An 8,862-nucleotide genomic window follows, 5' to 3' on the forward strand; every position below is an offset into this window, starting at 1 on the left:
ACTCAGTCAGACATTCAACCCATAGCCCTGCCGTTAATATGCTCTGTAGCTGAGCCACTAGCCGCCCGACCCGCAGCCACTTCAGCCACTCCTCCACCCGTCACACCTCCACTACAACCATCACTGCAGTCTCTAGCGCAGTCTCCTGCAGCTCTGCTTTCCCCAGTGCGGCCTCCAGTGTCCCCAGTGCGGCCTCCAGTGTCCCCAGTGCGGCCTCCAGTGTCCCCAGTGCAGCATCCCTTAGCACAGTCATCCACTCAATCACCAGCTCCACTTTCCCCTCAACTATCACTACCACCTCTAGCTCAGTCTCCTGTGCACTCACCTCTGGTTCATTCTCCTGTGAAGTCATCAACTCCCCTGCCTACTCCGCTCTCACCACCTCCGTTACAACAGACATCAGTTCAGTCCCCTGTGCCAGTGCAGACGCCCTCAGTTCAGTCTCCCGTGCAGTTATCTACTTCACCACCATCAGTAGCTCAGCTCCCACTCTCACCCGTGTCGCCAGTAGCTCAGCTCCCACTCTCACCCGTGTCTCCAGTAGCTCAGTTAGCTGCCCAGCAGCCTCTCTCTGCTCAGTCTCCTGTGTCGCCAGTTTTGCTCATTCACTCCATGCAGAGAGGTAACTTGATTTCTACTCAGGGTACTTTTCATGGTTTAGCCGCCGTTGGCACAGTTGGCCACTCCAGGGCTTCCCCAGAGGCTAGGTCTCAGTCCCCAGCTGATTCTGGACCCCTGAAGTTTAAGCAGCCCCCTAAGAACTGCACCATGTTCGCATTGCCTGGGCAGAGTCAGTGCTCAGTGCAGCGCCAGTTGTCCTCATGTCCGCCAGAGGACTTCATGCCTGTTGGCTTTGTTTTAGCCTCCGCTGGAGGGTCCGAGGGGCCCGTTCAGCCTCCCGTCTCCGCTGGAGGGTCCGAGGGGCCCGTTCAGCCTCCCGTCTCCGCTGGAGGGTCCGAGGGGCCCGTTCAGCCTCCCGTCTCCGCTGGAGGGTCCGAGGGGCCCGTTCAGCCTCCCGCCTCGTCAGCTGGAGGGTCCGAGGGGCCCGTTCAGCCTCCTGTCTCCGCTGGAGGGTCCGAGGGGCCCGTTCAGCCTCCTGTCTCCGCTGGAGGGTCCGAGGGGCCCGTTCAGCCTCCTGTCTCCGCTAGAGGGTCCGAGGGGCCCGTTCAGCCTCCTGTCTCCGCTAGAGGGTCCAAGGGGCCCGTTCAGCCTCACGCCGCATCTGCTGGAGGGCCCGAGGAGCCTGTCCAGCCGCCACCTGCGACCGCCTCGTCGTCGCCTGGTCCGGCTGCATCTACCTGTGCTTCTGCTACGCCTGGGCCAGCCTCTGCCTGTGCTTCTGCTACGCCTGGCCCGGCCTCAGAGTCTGCGTCCTCGCCTGGCCCGGCCTCAGAGTCTGCGTCCTCGCCTGGCCCGGCCTCAGAGTCTGCGTCCTCGCCTGGCCCGGCCTCAGAGTCTGCGTCCTCGCCTGGCCCGGCCTCAGAGTCTGCGTCCTCGCCTGGCCCGGCCTCAGAGTCTGCGTCCTCGCCTGGCCCGGCCTCAGAGTCTGCGTCCTCGCCTGGCCCGGCCTCAGAGTCTGCGTCCTCGCCTGGCCCGGCCTCAGAGTCTGCGTCCTCGCCTGGCCCGGCCTCAGAGTCTGCGTCCTCGCCTGGCCCGGCCTCAGAGTCTGCGTCCTCGCCTGGCCCGGCCTCAGAGTCTGCGTCCTCGCCTGGCCCGGCCTCAGAGTCTGCGTCCTCGCCTGGCCCGGCCTCAGAGTCTGCGTCCTCGCCTGGCCCGGCCTCAGAGTCTGCGTCCTCGCCTGGCCCGGCCTCAGAGTCTGCGTCCTCGCCTGGCCCGGCCTCAGAGTCTGCGTCCTCGCCTGGCCCGGCCTCAGAGTCTGCGTCCTCGCCTGGCCCGGCCTCAGAGTCTGCGTCCTCGCCTGGCCCGGCCTCAGAGTCTGCGTCCTCGCCTGGCCCGGCCTCAGAGTCTGCGTCCTCGCCTGGCCCGGCCTCAGAGTCTGCGTCCTCGCCTGGCCCGGCCTCAGAGTCTGCGTCCTCGCTTGCTGCAGCCCCGTCGTCGCCTGGTCCTGCCTCGACTGGTCCTGTGCCCACCGGGCCATGGCCAGCACGCCTAACACTGGAGATCCCGCCTCCTGAACTGCTCCGTTGTCTCCTTCACCGCCGCCGTTGCCTTGCGCACGGCCGGTCTCCTGAACTGTTTCCACGTCGCCGCCGTTGCCTTGCGCACGGCCGGCCCCCTGAACTGCTCTGTGTTTGGGTTGTTTTCTTGGGCTCCGGTGTTTGCTGTGCTCTTCTTTTGTTTTCTGTTCCGAGCCCTCCGTCCTGGGCCCCCGCCGCCCGCCCTGGGTTGTTTTCTGTTTGGTTTTGTTTTTCTGTGTTTGGGCTGTCTGGAGCCAGCCCTTGAGGGGGGGGTACTGTCACGGTCCTGGGTCTCCTGACCCAGCGTTTTTAGTTCTTTGTGATTTTTGTATTATTGTACTTGTGTGTGATTTATTCTATGGCTTCTAGTTTTGATCCCTTGCCCTTCATGTCTCTCTGTCCCCTCTGTTCTGTGTAATTGTGTCTTTGCATGTTTGAGTTTCTTGTTTTCTGTCACTCTGCATTGTGCATTATGTTCTCATGGTTGGTTTTTTGTTACTCTCTCTAGTCTAGTCTCTTGTGTTCCCAGCTGAGTATTTCCCTGTGTGTATTTTGGTTCTTAGACCTCTGCCTTATGGTTTATGTCTCTGTATTTCTTAGTTGCTGTCTCCACTGTGTCAAGTTCGCGTCTCTGTGTGATACTTCCTGTTTTACTTTGATGGTCCGTGTCTCATGTGAATGCGTCCTGCTTTGCTTGTCTCGTCAGTCCTGATTTCTCCCAGCTGTGCCCTCCTGTGTCTCATTCCCCTCGTTACTTCCCAGTGTATTTAAACCCTGTGTTTCTCTGAGTCAGTGTCGCGTCGTCCCTCATGCTGTGTGTGGATCTCCCTGTGTCTCGCTGTAAGTTCTTAGTTTGTGGCTTCCCAGTTTAGTTTAGTTCGTATGTTTGTTCTACCGGCAAATAAAGCTGTGTTTTGAGTTCATTCCCTCGAGTCTGTGAGTCCTGCATTTTGGGTCCAACTCCCGCCTGCCGCACAGCAATTCATGACACCCTGAACCATTGGCAGTATTTGTTTGTCAGCGGATCAGATAAAAAAAAAAAAAAATAAAATATATATATATACAAATCCACGTGCGGATGGATTATAAAAGTCTAAAACCGAACAATATAGAAATGGAGCCAAACAATAGGTGGGGAAATTGTTAATAATGAATTGACAGAGGATAAGAGGTGTTAAGCGGTCTTCACCTGTTTGGACAAAAGGAAGTTGCTGGTCTAGGCAACCTTAAATCCATTTTAAAGTCTGAGGTTGCTGAAGCTTTTTTGTCTTTTTTTTTAAATGCATGTTTAAGAAAATGTGTTTTGTGCATGAAAATATCATACAGGCACAAAATGTTTGTGGAATCAGTGTCCTAGTTTTTCACAGAACTTACCGAGTGCAGTTTTGCTTTTCTACCACATGCCATAAAAAACAGTGACGCATTAACACCACTAAGATGTGTTTAAGATACTTAATTTATCGTCACACCTCATTGTTAAAGTGTTGTTTTCACTTTTGTTATTACCTGGTCTTACCTTTCCTCAGTCTCGTGCCCTTTGTCCTTCATCAAATTTGCAAGTGATTTGCAGCACTCACCCTTTCACTCTTTCAATTTAAGCCAGCCTTTCTCCTCATACCTCCCCTCTCATTTCACTATTTGGCTCCATTTGAGAATGGCACCACATAAGACCACCTAGCATGATGGGGTTACAATCTGCCTTAGCGGATTAGGAAAATTCCAGACAGATAGCCGTCCCTCATCCATCTCTTCTGTCCCTTATCCCTGTCTTTCTCCTCAGGATTATCTGGCCAAGAGGAATTTAGAGTGGCCTGTCTCCCCAAATAGACCAGGGGACAACTGATAGACAGCTGTGGTGGGTGACTGTGCTCTGGGGTGCCCAGCCTGGATCAGGGATTTATTGCTAGTAACTCATGGATGCTTATGACCCTCTGTGGTGCGGCCAACTTGGCAATGAAAAAAAACCCACCCAAAGTGTTTTGGAAAGTTTACGTCAACCTCGGATTTGAACATAGTTGCTTTGGCTGCAGATTTAAACTCCCCAGTTTGTATTATTTCAGCTGATCATCCCATTGCTTTGGCTTTATCGTAGCACAGCTTTAGTGTACACACAGTCTGTGCCCAAAGATGGACCTGGGCTGCTAGCAAAATAGCACTGAAACACTTATTATTGTCTATGTCTCTGCTGTTCTATGTCCCCGCTGTTCACCAGGTTGACATATTGAATAAACTAACACTAGATCAATCTGTATTCTCACTGTACAGAGATGCATGACACATTTTTGACAAATGCAAAGGTTAAAATATCAACACTACAGTCTAAATATCAGGAGAGTAAATCAAGAAAGCACAGATATAAAACTTGTGTCTAACTCTACACACAGAGCGTATTATGAAGGGAACTTACCAGAGTCAGAGGCAGGAGAAATGTGACCATGGATGCAGCTCGATGGACAGATCAGAGATGAGCCCTCTATTTAACTGCACCGCCCATTGTCCAGATCTCTCTTTCTTTTCTGTGTGGACGCTATTATTAGTCAGCCACGTCCTTCTTGGTACATAATCCTGCTCTGCTCATTTTTCATGTAAACAATGGCAATATAGTTGGAGCCTGAAGGCTGATGAGAGTAACTCAAATGACAAATTGTAGGTGAATATGAATATGAACTATAAGCTGGCCATAGACTGCATGGAAAAGGAAATTATGTAAAAAATAAATAAATAAAGGGGGGAAAAAAACACTTGTAAGTAGATTAAGTAGAAGTGGTGAACAACTTCTACTTAATGATCAACTTCCCCCCCTTTTTGACACATTCCCATGAGTTTTAACATCAAACAAGGGTTATATGAACATTTTTATGACTTGTGTTTTAATAACTTAGGTACGGTGAAACTTAAGCTAATAGTGACCCAAAAGGTTTCCGGACTTTTTTAGAGAACCAGTGAGAAGCATAAATCATTATTTCCATGTTTAAGCATTAATCATTAAAATGAACTGAATAGCGTTTAGAAGATAAAATGCCCGTGACCATGAGAAGCTGAGTACCACACTGGAGAGGAAACCGTGGGACGGTAGGCGGAAGCAAACACATGATTTTTGTGAAAAGGGGGGCAGATGTTAGAATTTAAAATGGCTAATTTGTTTTTGATGTCTTTTGTTAAAATGAGTGGTTTTAATAATTTTCAGACACACCTTGCAAATGTGCTTATAATGAGTTGGCACTCGGTCTTTTGAAGGTCGTAAGCTTCGTTCGGCGTGATGGTCCGGACTGATGAACTGTAGGAAATGCCTTGAGTGCAGAGGGCTAAATGCAAACACGCTTATACACATAAATTGTGATTAGAATAAGTAACTGGTCAGGAGGTCCTGAACATGATGTGCTAAACCGATTTTGAATCACTAGAGGAACATTGGATAACAACATTAGATTATCAAGGCTAGGCAGAGAGGTGTTTTGGTTTTCTGTCTCTTACAGAGACAGGAACAGACACCAGACGAGGTCACGGAGATACGAGGATCCTTCACAGCAGAGACAGACACAGTGACTGCCGAGACACCAACTGGGTCCAAGTGTCATGGCGTCTTGGGCTCCAGCTAGTCACTCCAAAAGGATGGATCCCATAAACACAGCAATAACCATGAAGGGGTTAACAAAAATCCAGGAACACCAGACCAACGAGGTTCGAGAGGCTCTTGGGCAAAAGGGGGACACATTCCTGTTCCTTTCTCTGGGGGCCACAGCTGTGACCCGAGGATACACAGATCGTTGTTTGAAATCGGGGCAGAATAATCCCCTGATCTGTGCCACGACTGAAGGGTTGTCTAACCCCTGAGGTTGACGAAAGAAGAGCAGAGGATCACCCAACTGGAAGACGCTGGTAGCTGCAGCAATAAAATAAAGGCTAAAAGCTCCTCGGACAGAGGTTCTAGTCTGAGTACGTCTGAAGGGTATAAGGTAGCACCAAAATAAAGCTGTGGGAGAACTGGGGAGTGATGGGGAGTGTCATCTGTGCCGGCTATTGTTGTAATAATAGTTTTTCTTGCATCTGAACTGCGCAAACACAGAGGTCATCTCACATATGGTTCGCCCATCAGAGGGACAAAGGGCCTCAGGGGTAGGAAGAAATGAACCCGGCCACACTGGATTGCAGGGTGTAGGTGGGACTGTGGGATTATAATATTATTTTATGCCATGTTAGACCCTTAATTAAAGATTGTGAATTATTATGTAGTTTTAGTTTGCATTATTCTCCTGAATTAGAAGAAGGTGGTAACTATTGCATTTGTTAAACTGATTTGCATTACATTAGACTGCTGATTTATTGTGAATGAATGATATTGTTTTATGATGCATTATACTGCTGAGTTATAAGAAATGCTGTTCGCAGAGAGTCATCGCCTTATTTGTCTGATTAGAAGAGAACAGAGCATGCTGGAGTTTTCTGCCCCATCTCAGCAGGAGCAGATAAACAGGGAGCCAAGGTCGTAGCTTAGGCGCCGTGTGAGAGAAAGCATGTGAATGTTTAGGCTTTTATGATAAGGTGGGGGCCACGAGAGGCTATAAGAGGTTGATCAATGCTCCACCATTTTGAGATCTGATGCTGTCTGCGTACGGTGTCCATCTCCCACGCGTGTGATCATTAAAATCATCGTTTGACTCAACCCGGCCGGACCAGTGTTGTTATTGTGGTTTTTCCTCTTGTGTCCATCCCCAATATTTGAATCCGTAACACTAGCTGTGCCGTACAGTGACAGGGGTCCTTTATGTGGTTACGCTGAAGGCTTCGTGACTTTTAAGCCATGCCAGTAGCAGCTGTACAAAGGGCAGCTATGGTTTGTCATTCCAGCACTTTAATCCACAGAGAATCACCTCAACCAATATTGGGTGGAATGTCACTATATTTTATGAGGAGATTTATGGTCAACAGGGAATTAATCCTTTTGATTGTATTGATCCCGTGCCGTGTCTTTGATCCATGATGACTTTGTCTCTTCTGTTTGAGTCAACTTAACAGGCGTGGTACAAAGTTTGGGGCAGATATTTAAGTTCCCTTTAGGGAATATGAACTTTTCCTCTTGCACCACGATTGGCTCGAAATGTAAACAAGCTTAATACTTTTATTCATGACTAGTTAGTCTCTTGATCTAAGGTGGAGTTTGGGCAGTGCTCTGGTTTGCTGTTCTGTCCGTGGGTGGGTCTACCTCGGCTCCTGAATGCTGCCTGCACGCCTGCTTTCCGTTCGCTGATCACCTCTCAGGGATAAAAGGCCAGTGTACGTTCCTGCACTCTGGCTGGTTGTTGTTGCCCTTGTGGTGGTAATAAGACTCTCAAATTATGACTCGTTTTATGTGTGCTTTCTGGTTATCTGACCTTTCTCTCTCAGTTGGAGTTATGTTACCTACAACCTGAATAAATTGTTCACCTGGAAAACTCATGTCCTCTAAAACCACTGCATGCTTCCCCTCAATTCCAGTAAATCCTCAATAAAAAATTGACTCTCAAGACTCACCTGAAAACGCCATGAACCTGTTTTATCTTCTCCTGCAGTCTTCTGGTGCTCCACGGCTTAGTCCCTGCACCGCGCTCCATTACTAAATACTTCCCTGTATCTTGACTTTGCACTTTATTCGTTGCTTGTGAAAATCAAGAGTTAAACTTCCATCGAGTTTTTGTGATTATGACACTAATATGGCACTAGCAGACCAATGCACAAATGCAAACTGGTCAATCACCTCTTAGGAGTGTCAAAGAGGCATTATTAACAGACTGCAGATAGCTGTATAGTGCATACTGTAGACGACCCTGCAAGCAATCAGTGCAATAAAAAGCATGATGTCACACTGACAAATGGAAAAATATAAACTGGCATCAGTGTGCCAAGACGTCTGTCATCATATCAAATCTACCCCATATCAGATAAACAAGGGGTAATCTGAACATGGCAGGGGGGAAGAGACCCTCTTCCAAGACAAAAGAAATATTCAATTCAATTTTCAATTTAATTTTATTTACATAGTGCCAAAACACAACAACAGTCGCCTCAAGGCGCTTTATTTGGGGAGATATTGGCTCTATTTATCTGGTTTCCAGGATCATCTATAACTGATAAGTGCAAAACTGTAGACCAGGAAGTTAGACCATCAAATACACCAAAAAATGAGTTCTCACACTGCATATTAAAAGGAGATTTAATAAAGGACATTGCAGTCTGTCCCTTTCCTTCTGGATCGAGGCATGCATGTTGAGGAGGGATTAGTCCCAGACTTCTCTACGCAATCATTCTGGTGATAATAATAGGGCTTAGGCAGCAATGATAAACATTATGTTAACATTCTCATATTAACATCTTAGCACGCTTAACATATTTAACTCGTGATATTGTCATAGTGAGTACAGCTACATGAACCTGGGGCATGGTTTTGTTTACTAACACCTGAACCTCGAAGGAGAGATTAAAATGCCAGACATGCATGTGAGGGCGTCTTTGATGGACAAAGTGAAACCTCGCCACACCGTCTGTAATCCAAATGAAGACAAAAGGGTGGCTGCACCCACCACAGAAATTCTAAACACATGTCTGCTATTACTTATAAATAGGTTGCTTAAGTTTCCTACAGATATATACAAAGATATTCATATTGTCTAATAATTTGAGGTGCTGTCTGATGAGATGATTTTATGTGTAAAATGTGTAAACTGAGAGATAAATAAACCTTAACTCA

This window comes from Diplotaxodon limnothrissa, linkage group LG20, assembly GCF_057381915.1.
Source record: "Diplotaxodon limnothrissa isolate DT_005_m linkage group LG20, D_limnothrissa_male_GT1.1, whole genome shotgun sequence".
Classification (NCBI taxonomy): domain Eukaryota; kingdom Metazoa; phylum Chordata; class Actinopteri; order Cichliformes; family Cichlidae; genus Diplotaxodon; species Diplotaxodon limnothrissa.